General features: G+C 41.7%; 1 protein-coding gene across 1 annotated transcript in view; it reads right to left on the bottom strand.

Annotated features, from left to right (window-relative positions):
- LOC106068526 (uncharacterized) overlaps positions 1–13,184 on the bottom strand; it is a 141,336-nt gene extending 128,152 nt beyond the window's left edge. The window contains exon 1 of the mRNA XM_056004343.1: positions 12,473–13,184. The gene's annotated coding sequence lies outside the window, so the exon portion shown is untranslated. The remainder of the gene's footprint in view (positions 1–12,472) is intronic.
- Positions 13,185–13,802: the final 618 nt, after the last annotated feature.

Raw genomic sequence — 13,802 nt, 5'->3', positions numbered from 1 at the left:
CAAATACATTGTACAGGCTGCGATGTAAATACATGTAGACACAGTATTCAAGATAATACTTACATACAGATGGACAGATTGATAGATAGATAGATAGACAGATAGATAGATAGATAGATAGATAGATAGATAGATAGATAGATAGATAGATAGATGTAAGATGTTAAGTCAGTGAAGATACAAAGTCAAATGTCGTCCTGTCCAGTACAGATTCTACAGCCTTTTCATTTCTTCTTGATACATGTCGATCCTAACACGAGGCAGACATCCAAACAGCAGGATAACATCGGAATGCCAAGCACCTTCCAAAACTGCCATTTTAATTGCATCTCCGATTCGATTCCAATCTTGAATCCCACTGGGATTGATATTTCCTTTCCTTGTCTGCAGCGTTTGGAAATAATCATCAAGACAGTTTCTTATTAGGATCTGGGGGGAAAAAAATAACTAAACTCATTGGTTTTAATGTTGTTGTTTTTTTTTAGTACTTCCCTTTTAACGCGATATATTTATCAAACAATCAGGCAGCTGGGAGGAATAAGTTGGCCAGGAAATGTTTTCCGAAGGGTTTTCATTTTTTTAGTCTCAAATTTAATTTGGCAGAATTCTCGCGGGGATGTTACATTTAGTTTGATTCGAGAAATGTACGGTATCTTATCTTTCTATGTCTAGATCTACGTTCACACTGCTTCAGCACACATTTAAAACATTCTGTGGCTCTAGGCTTAAGTAGATGTGATATATTTGAAACGAAACAAACAACTTGCTTTAAATCAAACATAATTGAGTTTCTAGTCAGTGAACTCTTTCTGTTTAAATACGTATATGTCTAGTCAGTGAACTCTTTCTGTTTAAATACGTATATGTAGACTTTTCAACCTGGTTTCTAAAATTCAAAGACCTTTTCACCTTATCGGAATCTCTCATCTTTAAAAAAAAATGCTTTCGTGACACTGAAATAAGATTAGGTGAGCAGGAATATTATATTATAATTACTTCTACATTATTATTAGTAGAATCTACTTAATATGTAGCCTATATGTAGCTACTGCTACCTCTCTCACTTTTTTTCTTCATACAACATACAACTGGTTCTTGTATCCCATGAAAATCTGGCAAAAGTTTATTAAGAACTAGTAACTCTTAATTTTTTTTTTTTTAAAGTTTATTCTAAGTAGTCTGCACTACATTGCTAAAAGAAATGCGCAAAAACTATTATACGGTTTAAAGATGTAAAGTTTTATCGATATTTCCAAATCCTGTGCATCGGAAGCACCAAAAGTTTTAATATTTATAGATTTTTAAGGAGTTTATGGAAATCTTTAAAATCAATTATTGTGTAACTTTTTATAGATCTTATTTCAACTAGCTATGTCTGGTAAAACGTTTATAAAGGTTATTTCTCTGATTAAGTTGAAACTTTGTATAATTATCATTGGCACAGAGAAGACATTGAATAAATTAAAAAGAAATTAGTCAATTAAATTTTGGTTAGTAATTATTTTGTTTCACAGATATGTCTAAATATGTGAGGTTCTTCTCTTAGACAAGTTTACACTTTCTTCCACAGCCATTCTCGGTTCAAGTTGAAACAATGATTTATTGTAGTTAACTAAACATGAATCAATTTTTAAAATTAACCAATTAGTCAATTAATTATGGGTAATTGTTCATTTTATTTGATATCGAATATAAGAAATAACTTCTACGTTATTGAGAGATATAGCTCTAGTTGTAACTGCGGAGATCTTTCCCTTGAATAAGCTTTTAAGTTCTTCTTTTTTTTATATTTTGCTTTTTGTTTATTATAATTAATGCTGATGATAGAATTACTTCAAAGGTTGGTCAATCGTATTCATTTCAACATTACTATGTAACTTTCATATTTGAAAGACCCACGCAAGTGAAATGAATTTATTAACAGAAGGAGTACAGACAATAAATTGACATTTAATTCACCACAAGTTGATTTCTTTAAATCAAGTCACTACATTTTGTCCACACATTGACTTAGTAATCAGGGAGGTACTCGACTTAGAAAAGAAGAAAAAAAAGGCAACAGGAAATCAATATATCGTAAAGTTAAAACACTGAGTCCACAAACTCGATCGCGTCCCACGTGACACTGAATTATTTATAAAGGCAGAGAAAGGTTTTATCTTCTTGCCAAACACCGTAGAAGCAAAGAAAATGCCTTGAAAGAAGAAAAAAAATCTGAATTCTTCAATAGAAAACATTGAACTGTTTCGTTTAGGGTTATATCCAGAGATACAATGCAACTATATTAAGGAAGTGATTTCCAAACTACGCCCAGAGGGTCATAAGTGTTTTCCAGTCTGTCAAAACTTCTGCCCACAAAACGAAACCCGAGAGATAATTAGTTCCCTTGAGCTTGACCATCCCAAGGCCGGAAAAGGTTGGACACCAGCGTGTTTTACGTAAGACGTGTTTACGGCGTGGCAACGAGCTAATGGTTTAAACTTCCCACATGTTGTGACGTTGCAGATCAATGTTCAGGTCTTCTGTAACGATTGGTCTCGTCTCCACTAAGAAATACAGACACAGACTATGCTCAGAAATACAGACACAGACTATTGTTTACATGCTCGACACATCACTTGGGGACATCTAGCCAATAGTTCACCGCTACACGGGACTGAGACAGTTCCTATAAAAGAAAACTTTGGGGACATCTAGCCAATAGTTCACCGCTACACGGGACTGAGACAGTTCCTATAAAAGAAAACTTTGGGGACATCTAGCCAATAGTTCACCGCTACACGGGACTGAGACAGTTCCTATAAAAGAAAACTTTGGGGACATCTAGCAAATATTTCACCGCTACACGGGACTGAGACAGTTCCTATAAAAGAAAACTTTGGGGACATCTAGCCAATAGTTCACCGCTACACGGGACTGAGACAGTTCCTATAAAAGAAAACTTTGGGGACATCTAGCCAATAGTTCACCGCTACACGGGACTGAGACAGTTCCTAGAAAAGAAAACTTTGGGGACATCTAGCAAATATTTCACCGCTACACGGGACTGAGACAGTTCCTATAAAAGAAAACTTTGGGGACATCTAGCCAATAGTTCACCGCTACACGGGACTGAGACAGTTCCTAGAAAAGAAAACTTTGGGGACATCTAGCAAATATTTCACCGCTACACGGGACTGAGACAGTTCCTATAAAAGAAAACTTTGGGGACATCTAGCCAATAGTTCACCGCTACACGGGACTGAGACAGTTCCTATAAAAGAAAACTTTGGGGACATCTAGCCAATAGTTCACCGCTACACGGGACTGAGACAGTTCCTATAAAAGAAAACTTTGGGGACATCTAGCCAATAGTTCACCGCTACACGGGACTGAGACAGTTCCTATAAAAGAAAACTTTGGGGACATCTAGCAAATAGTTCACCGCTACACGGGACTGAGACAGTTCCTATAAAAGAAAACTTTGGGGACATCTAGCCAATAGTTCACCGCTACACGGGACTGAGACAGTTCCTATAAAAGAAAACTTTGGGGACATCTAGCCAATAGTTCACCGCTACACGGGACTGAGACAGTTCCTATAAAAGAAAACTTTGGGGACATCTAGCAAATAGTTCACCGCTACACGGGACTGAGACAGTTCCTATAAAAGAAAACTTTGGGGACATCTAGCAAATAGTTCACCGCTACACGGGACTGAGACAGTTCCTATAAAAGAAAACTTTGGGGACATCTAGCCAATAGTTCACCGCTACACGGGACTGAGACAGTTCCTATAAAAGAAAACTTTGGGGACATCTAGCCAATAGTTCACCGCTACACGGGACTGAGACAGTTCCTAGAAAAGAAAACTTTGGGGACATCTAGCCAATAGTTCACCGCTACACGGGACTGAGACAGTTCCTATAAAAGAAAACTTTGGGGACATCTAGCCAATAGTTCACCGCTACACGGGACTGAGACAGTTCCTAGAAAAGAAAACTTTGGGGACATCTAGCCAATAGTTCACCGCTACACGGGACTGAGACAGTTCCTATAAAAGAAAACTTTGGGGACATCTAGCCAATAGTTCACCGCTACACGGGACTGAGACAGTTCCTATAAAAGAAAACTTTGGGGACATCTAGCCAATAGTTCACCGCTACACGGGACTGAGACAGTTCCTAGAAAAGAAAACTTTGGGGACATCTAGCAAATAGTTCACCGCTACACGGGACTGAGACAGTTCCTAGAAAAGAAAACTTTGGGGACATCTAGCCAATATTTCACCGCTACACGGGACTGAGACAGTTCCTATAAAAGAAAACTTTGGGGACATCTAGCAAATATTTCACCGCTACACGGGACTGAGACAGTTCCTATAAAAGAAAACTTTGGGGACATCTAGCAAATAGTTCACCGCTACACGGGACTGAGACAGTTCCTATAAAAGAAAACTTTGGGGACATCTAGCAAATAGTTCACCGCTACACGGGACTGAGACAGTTCCTATAAAAGAAAACTTTGGGGACATCTAGCCAATAGTTCACCGCTACACGGGACTGAGACAGTTCCTATAAAAGAAAACTTTGGGGACATCTAGCAAATAGTTCACCGCTACACGGGACTGAGACAGTTCCTATAAAAGAAAACTTTGGGGACATCTAGCCAATAGTTCACCGCTACACGGGACTGAGACAGTTCCTAGAAAAGAAAACTTTGGGGACATCTAGCCAATAGTTCACCGCTACACGGGACTGAGACAGTTCCTAGAAAAGAAAACTTTGGGGACATCTAGCCAATAGTTCACCGCTACACGGGACTGAGACAGTTCCTATAAAAGAAAACTTTGGGGACATCTAGCAAATAGTTCACCGCTACACGGGACTGAGACAGTTCCTATAAAAGAAAACTTTGGGGACATCTAGCAAATAGTTCACCGCTACACGGGACTGAGACAGTTCCTATAAAAGAAAACTTTGGGGACATCTAGCAAATAGTTCACCGCTACACGGGACTGAGACAGTTCCTAGAAAAGAAAACTTTGGGGACATCTAGCAAATAGTTCACCGCTACACGGGACTGAGACAGTTCCTAGAAAAGAAAACTTTGGGGACATCTAGCAAATAGTTCACCGCTACACGGGACTGAGACAGTTCCTAGAAAAGAAAACTTTGGGGACATCTAGCAAATAGTTCACCGCTACACGGGACTGAGACAGTTCCTAGAAAAGAAAACTTTGGGGACATCTAGCAAATAGTTCACCGCTACACGGGACTGAGACAGTTCCTATAAAAGAAAACTTTGGGGACATCTAGCAAATAGTTCACCGCTACACGGGACTGAGACAGTTCCTATAAAAGAAAACTTTGGGGACATCTAGCAAATAGTTCACCGCTACACGGGACTGAGACAGTTCCTATAAAAGAAAACTTTGGGGACATCTAGCAAATAGTTCACCGCTACACGGGACTGAGACAGTTCCTATAAAAGAAAACTTTGGGGACATCTAGCAAATAGTTCACCGCTACACGGGACTGAGACAGTTCCTATAAAAGAAAACTTTGGGGACATCTAGAAAATAGTTCAACGCTACACGGGACTGAGACAGTTCCTAGAAAAGAAAACTTTGGGGACATCTAGCAAATAGTTCACCGCTACACGGGACTGAGACAGTTCCTAGAAAAGAAAACTTTGGGGACATCTAGCCAATAGTTCACCGCTACACGGGACTGAGACAGTTCCTATAAAAGAAAACTTTGGGGACATCTAGCAAATAGTTCACCGCTACACGGGACTGAGACAGTTCCTAGAAAAGAAAACTTTGGGGACATCTAGCAAATAGTTCACCGCTACACGGGACTGAGACAGTTCCTATAAAAGAAAACTTTGGGGACATCTAGCAAATAGTTCACCGCTACACGGGACTGAGACAGTTCCTATAAAAGAAAACTTTGGGGACATCTAGCAAATAGTTCACCGCTACACGGGACTGAGACAGTTCCTAGAAAAGAAAACTTTGGGGACATCTAGCAAATAGTTCACCGCTACACGGGACTGAGACAGTTCCTATAAAAGAAAACTTTGGGGACATCTAGCAAATAGTTCACCGCTACACGGGACTGAGACAGTTCCTATAAAAGAAAACTTTGGGGACATCTAGCCAATAGTTCACCGCTACACGGGACTGAGACAGTTCCTATAAAAGAAAACTTTGGGGACATCTAGCCAATAGTTCACCGCTACACGGGACTGAGACAGTTCCTATAAAAGAAAACTTTGGGGACATCTAGCCAATAGTTCACCGCTACACGGGACTGAGACAGTTCCTAGAAAAGAAAACTTTGGGGACATCTAGCCAATAGTTCACCGCTACACGGGACTGAGACAGTTCCTAGAAAAGAAAACTTTGGGGACATCTAGCCAATAGTTCACCGCTACACGGGACTGAGACAGTTCCTAGAAAAGAAAACTTTGGGGACATCTAGCCAATAGTTCACCGCTACACGGGACTGAGACAGTTCCTAGAAAAGAAAACTTTGGGGACATCTAGCCAATAGTTCACCGCTACACGGGACTGAGACAGTTCCTAGAAAAGAAAACTTTGGGGACATCTAGCCAATAGTTCACCGCTACACGGGACTGAGACAGTTCCTAGAAAAGAAAACTTTGGGGACATCTAGCCAATAGTTCACCGCTACACGGGACTGAGACAGTTCCTAGAAAAGAAAACTTTGGGGACATCTAGCCAATAGTTCACCGCTACACGGGACTGAGACAGTTCCTATAAAAGAAAACTTTGGGGACATCTAGCCAATAGTTCACCGCTACACGGGACTGAGACAGTTCCTAGAAAAGAAAACTTTGGGGACATCTAGCCAATAGTTCACCGCTACACGGGACTGAGACAGTTCCTAGAAAAGAAAACTTTGGGGACATCTAGCCAATAGTTCACCGCTACACGGGACTGAGACAGTTCCTAGAAAAGAAAACTTTGGGGACATCTAGCCAATAGTTCACCGCTACACGGGACTGAGACAGTTCCTAGAAAAGAAAACTTTGGGGACATCTAGCCAATAGTTCACCGCTACACGGGACTGAGACAGTTCCTAGAAAAGAAAACTTTGGGGACATCTAGCCAATAGTTCACCGCTACACGGGACTGAGACAGTTCCTAGAAAAGAAAACTTTGGGGACATCTAGCCAATAGTTCACCGCTACACGGGACTGAGACAGTTCCTAGAAAAGAAAACTTTGGGGACATCTAGCCAATAGTTCACCGCTACACGGGACTGAGACAGTTCCTAGAAAAGAAAACTTTGGGGACATCTAGCCAATAGTTCACCGCTACACGGGACTGAGACAGTTCCTAGAAAAGAAAACTTTGGGGACATCTAGCCAATAGTTCACCGCTACACGGGACTGAGACAGTTCCTAGAAAAGAAAACTTTGGGGACATCTAGCCAATAGTTCACCGCTACACGGGACTGAGACAGTTCCTAGAAAAGAAAACTTTGGGGACATCTAGCCAATAGTTCACCGCTACACGGGACTGAGACAGTTCCTAGAAAAGAAAACTTTGGGGACATCTAGCCAATAGTTCACCGCTACACGGGACTGAGACAGTTCCTAGAAAAGAAAACTTTGGGGACATCTAGCCAATAGTTCACCGCTACACGGGACTGAGACAGTTCCTAGAAAAGAAAACTTTGGGGACATCTAGCCAATAGTTCACCGCTACACGGGACTGAGACAGTTCCTAGAAAAGAAAACTTTGGGGACATCTAGCCAATAGTTCACCGCTACACGGGACTGAGACAGTTCCTAGAAAAGAAAACTTTGGGGACATCTAGCCAATAGTTCACCGCTACACGGGACTGAGACAGTTCCTAGAAAAGAAAACTTTGGGGACATCTAGCCAATAGTTCACCGCTACACGGGACTGAGACAGTTCCTAGAAAAGAAAACTTTGGGGACATCTAGCCAATAGTTCACCGCTACACGGGACTGAGACAGTTCCTAGAAAAGAAAACTTTGGGGACATCTAGCCAATAGTTCACCGCTACACGGGACTGAGACAGTTCCTAGAAAAGAAAACTTTGGGGACATCTAGCCAATAGTTCACCGCTACACGGGACTGAGACAGTTCCTAGAAAAGAAAACTTTGGGGACATCTAGCCAATAGTTCACCGCTACACGGGACTGAGACAGTTCCTAGAAAAGAAAACTTTGGGGACATCTAGCCAATAGTTCACCGCTACACGGGACTGAGACAGTTCCTAGAAAAGAAAACTTTGGGGACATCTAGCCAATAGTTCACCGCTACACGGGACTGAGACAGTTCCTAGAAAAGAAAACTTTGGGGACATCTAGCCAATAGTTCACCGCTACACGGGACTGAGACAGTTCCTAGAAAAGAAAACTTTGGGGACATCTAGCCAATAGTTCACCGCTACACGGGACTGAGACAGTTCCTAGAAAAGAAAACTTTGGGGACATCTAGCCAATAGTTCACCGCTACACGGGACTGAGACAGTTCCTAGAAAAGAAAACTTTGGGGACATCTAGCCAATAGTTCACCGCTACACGGGACTGAGACAGTTCCTAGAAAAGAAAACTTTGGGGACATCTAGCCAATAGTTCACCGCTACACGGGACTGAGACAGTTCCTAGAAAAGAAAACTTTGGGGACATCTAGCCAATAGTTCACCGCTACACGGGACTGAGACAGTTCCTAGAAAAGAAAACTTTGGGGACATCTAGCCAATAGTTCACCGCTACACGGGACTGAGACAGTTCCTAGAAAAGAAAACTTTGGGGACATCTAGCCAATAGTTCACCGCTACACGGGACTGAGACAGTTCCTAGAAAAGAAAACTTTGGGGACATCTAGCCAATAGTTCACCGCTACACGGGACTGAGACAGTTCCTAGAAAAGAAAACTTTGGGGACATCTAGCCAATAGTTCACCGCTACACGGGACTGAGACAGTTCCTAGAAAAGAAAACTTTGGGGACATCTAGCCAATAGTTCACCGCTACACGGGACTGAGACAGTTCCTAGAAAAGAAAACTTTGGGGACATCTAGCCAATAGTTCACCGCTACACGGGACTGAGACAGTTCCTAGAAAAGAAAACTTTGGGGACATCTAGCCAATAGTTCACCGCTACACGGGACTGAGACAGTTCCTAGAAAAGAAAACTTTGGGGACATCTAGCCAATAGTTCACCGCTACACGGGACTGAGACAGTTCCTAGAAAAGAAAACTTTGGGGACATCTAGCCAATAGTTCACCGCTACACGGGACTGAGACAGTTCCTAGAAAAGAAAACTTTGGGGACATCTAGCCAATAGTTCACCGCTACACGGGACTGAGACAGTTCCTAGAAAAGAAAACTTTGGGGACATCTAGCCAATAGTTCACCGCTACACGGGACTGAGACAGTTCCTAGAAAAGAAAACTTTGGGGACATCTAGCCAATAGTTCACCGCTACACGGGACTGAGACAGTTCCTAGAAAAGAAAACTTTGGGGACAGTCCATGACCTTAAGGATGACTGGTGGCCACTACAGTGTGATGAAAAGGCTGACCTAGACCAGAGACGGTCACTGCCTACTAAGCGCGCACTTTGGGCGATTTTGAGAGAACTTCGGTTCTGATGCCGCCACTGCTGATTCTCGGAGGATGTCGCACGACACGAGACACTGTTAGGAGATAGAGCTGGTTCATGGCCGGAGGTTATTTCTTGTACGGGGACAAAGAGACCTTAAGACACACTACCCGCTTCCTTTCACGTGCTATAAGGGACTAAGTCTCAGCACTGTCGTCTGCTCACGTAAAGGAGAGATTCAGGGCAACAAACTCACTTCTCATTGTACCATATTTCACTTCCAAAAGTTGCTACAATTATTGAAAAAGAAAAAGGGGGGAAAGGCTATTTATATGTTTTGATTTCCTGCTTGTGGTAGCATTTGTCTGATAGACCCGGGGCTTTAATGGACGACAGAAAGAGAGACACACAGAGGCTGAGTTGTAATGAACAAATGAGATAAAGAGAGACTTAATGGATAGGAGACAGATATATATGGTAGTGAAACAAGAATGGTGTCAGAAGTCATCATCCCAAAAATAAATAATTTCGTGAATTCCAGACAACTTAATCATTAAAATGTGGTCAATCATTAAAATGTGATCAATTCAATATGAGTGTTGTAGTCATTTTATATTAAAACATTTTTAGATTGGGCGAAATTAGAGAATTGGTGACAAGGTAAAAAAGATTTGTGTTTCAATCTCATTTGTTCTTTTTTAATTCTAAATGGTACTTAACAAAGTCTTTAGGCTAATGTAAATGTAACACAAGAAAAGTAAAAATTCCAAACAAACCTACAAAAGCACACACAAATAGTCACTGTATTTGAATTCCCTGTTTTAAAAGCGTCAGGGTGAAAAGGGCGGTAGAGTGTGAATGCTATATCAGGTACGCCCCCACCCCTCCTCTTTTCCATTTTATATTGAGCTTTTTTTTTAGCCAAATGCGTGGCGCAACGGTATAAGAAAATGTTTCAATATGAATAACTAACATACACAATTTAGATTAGCAACCCGTTTTTTTTTTCAAAACTTGTGATGACTTGTTCACGTTCACCAGAAAGATAGGCAAGCCTGTGTAGGGAGGTAAGTCTGTGTGAGGAGGTAAGAGTGTGTGGGGAGGTAAGAGTGTGTGGGGAGGTAAGAGTGTGTGGGGAGGTAAGAGTGTGTGGGGAGATAAGCGTGTGTGATGAAGTAAGCGTGTGTGAGGAGGTAATAGTGTGTGGGGATGTAAGCCTGTGTGGGGAGGTAAGAGCGTGTAAGCGTGTGTGGGGAGATAAGAGTGTGTGAGAAGGTAAGTGTGTGTGGGGAGGTAAGAGTGTGTGGGGAGGTAAGAGTGTGTGGGGAGGTAAGCCTGTGTGGGGAGGCAAGCCTTGTGGGGAGGTAAGAGTGTGTGGGGAGGCAAGCATGTGTGGGGAGATAAGAGTGTGTGAGGAGGTAAGAGTGTGTGGGGAGGCAAGCCTGTGTGGGGAGGTAAGAGTGTGCGGAGAGGTAAGAGTGTGTGAGGAGGTAAGAGTGTGTGGGGAGGCAAGCCTGTGTGGGGAGGTAAGAGTGTGTGGGGAGGAAAGCCTGTGTGGGGAGGCAAGCCTGTGTGGGGAGGTAAGCCTGTGTGGGGAGGTAAGAGTGTGAGGAGGTAAGCCTGTGTGAGGAGGTAAGCCTGTGTGGGGAGGTAAGAGTGTGTGGGGAGGTAAGAGTGTGTGAGAAGGTAAGTGTGTGTGGGGAGGTAAGCCTGTGTGGGGAGGTAAGAGTGTGTGGGGAGGTAAGCCTGTGTGGGGAGGCAAGCCTTGTGGGGAGGTAAGCCTGTGTGGGGAGGTAAGCCTGTGTGGGGAGGTAAGCCCATGTGGGGAGGTAAGCCTGTGTGGGGAGGTAAGAGTGTGTGAGGAGGTAAGCCTGTGTGAGGAGGTAAGCCTGTGTGGGGAGGTAAGAGTGTGTGGGGAGGTAAGAGTGTGTGAGAAGGTAAGTGTGTGTGGGGAGGTAAGAGTGTGTGGGGAGATAAGAGTGTGTGGGAAGGTAAGCCTGTGTGGGGAGGCAAGCCTTGTGGGGAGGTAAGAGTGTGTGGGGAGGCAAGCATGTGTGAGGAGGTAAGCCTGTGTGGGGAGGTAAGAGTGTGTGGGGAGGTAAGAGTGTGTGGGGAGGTAAGCCTGTGTGTGGAGGGGGAGGGGGTGATTAGGAGGATTCGCCTTGGATTGCTTTTAGACCGGAGATGACGACTAACATAATGTACTCCCCAACTCCCACATAAACAAAAAAAAAATACATTAGATCGTAGATGCTCTGGTTCAATCGAGATGTCTGCCCTCTGGCTAGATCGGGATGTGTACACACATTTTATTAGACTCATACCAAATACTAGATCTTTTTCCTTTATGTTTTTTCACTAGTGTCGTTTCTTAATATGCTACTTTTAAATCGGACTTCCCTAGTTTCCATAATAAATTTACTGTTGTTTATACAAAAAAACTTATTTGTATAATAATTTTAAAAATGTGTGAATTTAAACAAAATAACTAAAGATAAGATAAGATAATTTTATTGGTCCAAATAAATGTAAATTCAGTTTGACTACAATTGTCCACATCAGTATTAATACTATAAAAATAACAATATATTAATAAATAAATTAAAATATAAAGTTTTATAATTAGAGATGTCCTAGATATAAAGGATCTGTAGTGGATCACGGCATCAGTGAAGTTAGGATGAATGAGTTATTGATAATAAGGCTCTAGATCTAATAAATTAAAAACTTATAACATAGACTCTATTTAACTCTATAGAAATATAAACCTAGATCACTCACAGATCTAGATTCTCACAAATATAAGAAACCTGATAAACATTGTCGTTCAATTTTAAATTATGCAATAAGAAGATCTAAACTAAATGGATGAAGTACTCACCCAACTTTTCATAAATCCCGTGTTCCTAATTGAACAGATCATCAGTGATCAGAAATTAAACATTTTCTGGACACAAAATTACTCCTAGCTCCAACGAGGCACATTGAAATTCTAGTTATAGAAATCAAGATTTCTAATCACATTTACATTCTAACATCAGTGTATCTAGACCATTGGAAATAGGAATTGATACAGAATTGACTTAACAAGTTTGATATAAAGGTTGATATAAAGAATGATAAAAAGAAATATATATATTTCAAAAACGAAAGTTTAGTAAGGAAGAAATAACGAGTACAGAAAATACAGTTGGCACAAGTAATAGAGGCTATTTAGTGTACACATCAGCGCAAGTTGAGCTTTAAACTTCCTCGTACACCGAATGGACGCGAAGAGAAGAAACAATCCAAAGGTATTATGTGAATCACTGCGTACCGTGAGCACACCTTGAGTTCCTCTACCTACAACTCCAGTGAGTATACCGCTTGCCTGTTTGGCTAAACTCTGCAGTACAGCTCAACACTCATTAGTTAGACCTTTTTTTTTCATCTCTCTTGCATCTTCTCTCTATCTCCTCTCTTTCTTGGCGTGTTTTTCTCCCCCCTCTCTCTCTCTCTCGGTCTTTCTATCATTTGCTCACCCTGTTTTATTTTTTCACTCTATTTTCTTCTTCCACGCGCGTGAGTTTACCGGTTCGGTCCTAGCTAAACAGAACGTGAGCGCGAGAAGCGGCTCCCCGACTGGCGTGTGTGAGTACCAGATGTAGTGGGTTGATCCTGGAGATGTGGGACGAGGATCCACAGGGCGCTGAGTCTTTTTGTCTTTAATGGAGGGGTAGGTGCAATGCAACGCAAAGGAAAATAGCCTGTCCCCCCTCCCCCCCCCCCCCACTGTAATCAATTTGAAATAGATGTAATTTAAGTTAGTTTGATACAATTGTTTCCAAATGTAACGTTTAAAACAAAAGTAGATTTAGTATAGCAGACAATGTATGGGGTAAAGATAGATTTAGTATAGCAGACAATGTATGGGGTAAAGATAGATTTAGTATAGCAGACAATGTATGGGGGAAAGATAGATTTAGTATAGCAGACAATGTATGGGGGAAAGATAGATTTAGTATAGCAGACAATGTATGAGGGAAAGATAGATTTAGTATAGCAGACAATGTATGGGGGAAAGATATATTTAGTATAGCAGACAATGTATGAGGGAAAGATAGATTTAGTATTGCAGACAATGTATGGGGGAAAGATAGATTTATTATAGCAGACAATGTATGGGGGAAAGAAAACTCTAGAAGAAAGTATTGAACCCTTCCTATCAACTA

This window comes from Biomphalaria glabrata, chromosome 1 (assembly GCF_947242115.1).
Source record: "Biomphalaria glabrata chromosome 1, xgBioGlab47.1, whole genome shotgun sequence".
NCBI lineage: Eukaryota > Metazoa > Mollusca > Gastropoda > Planorbidae > Biomphalaria > Biomphalaria glabrata.
This window is presented reverse-complemented; position numbering and strand designations above follow the sequence as displayed.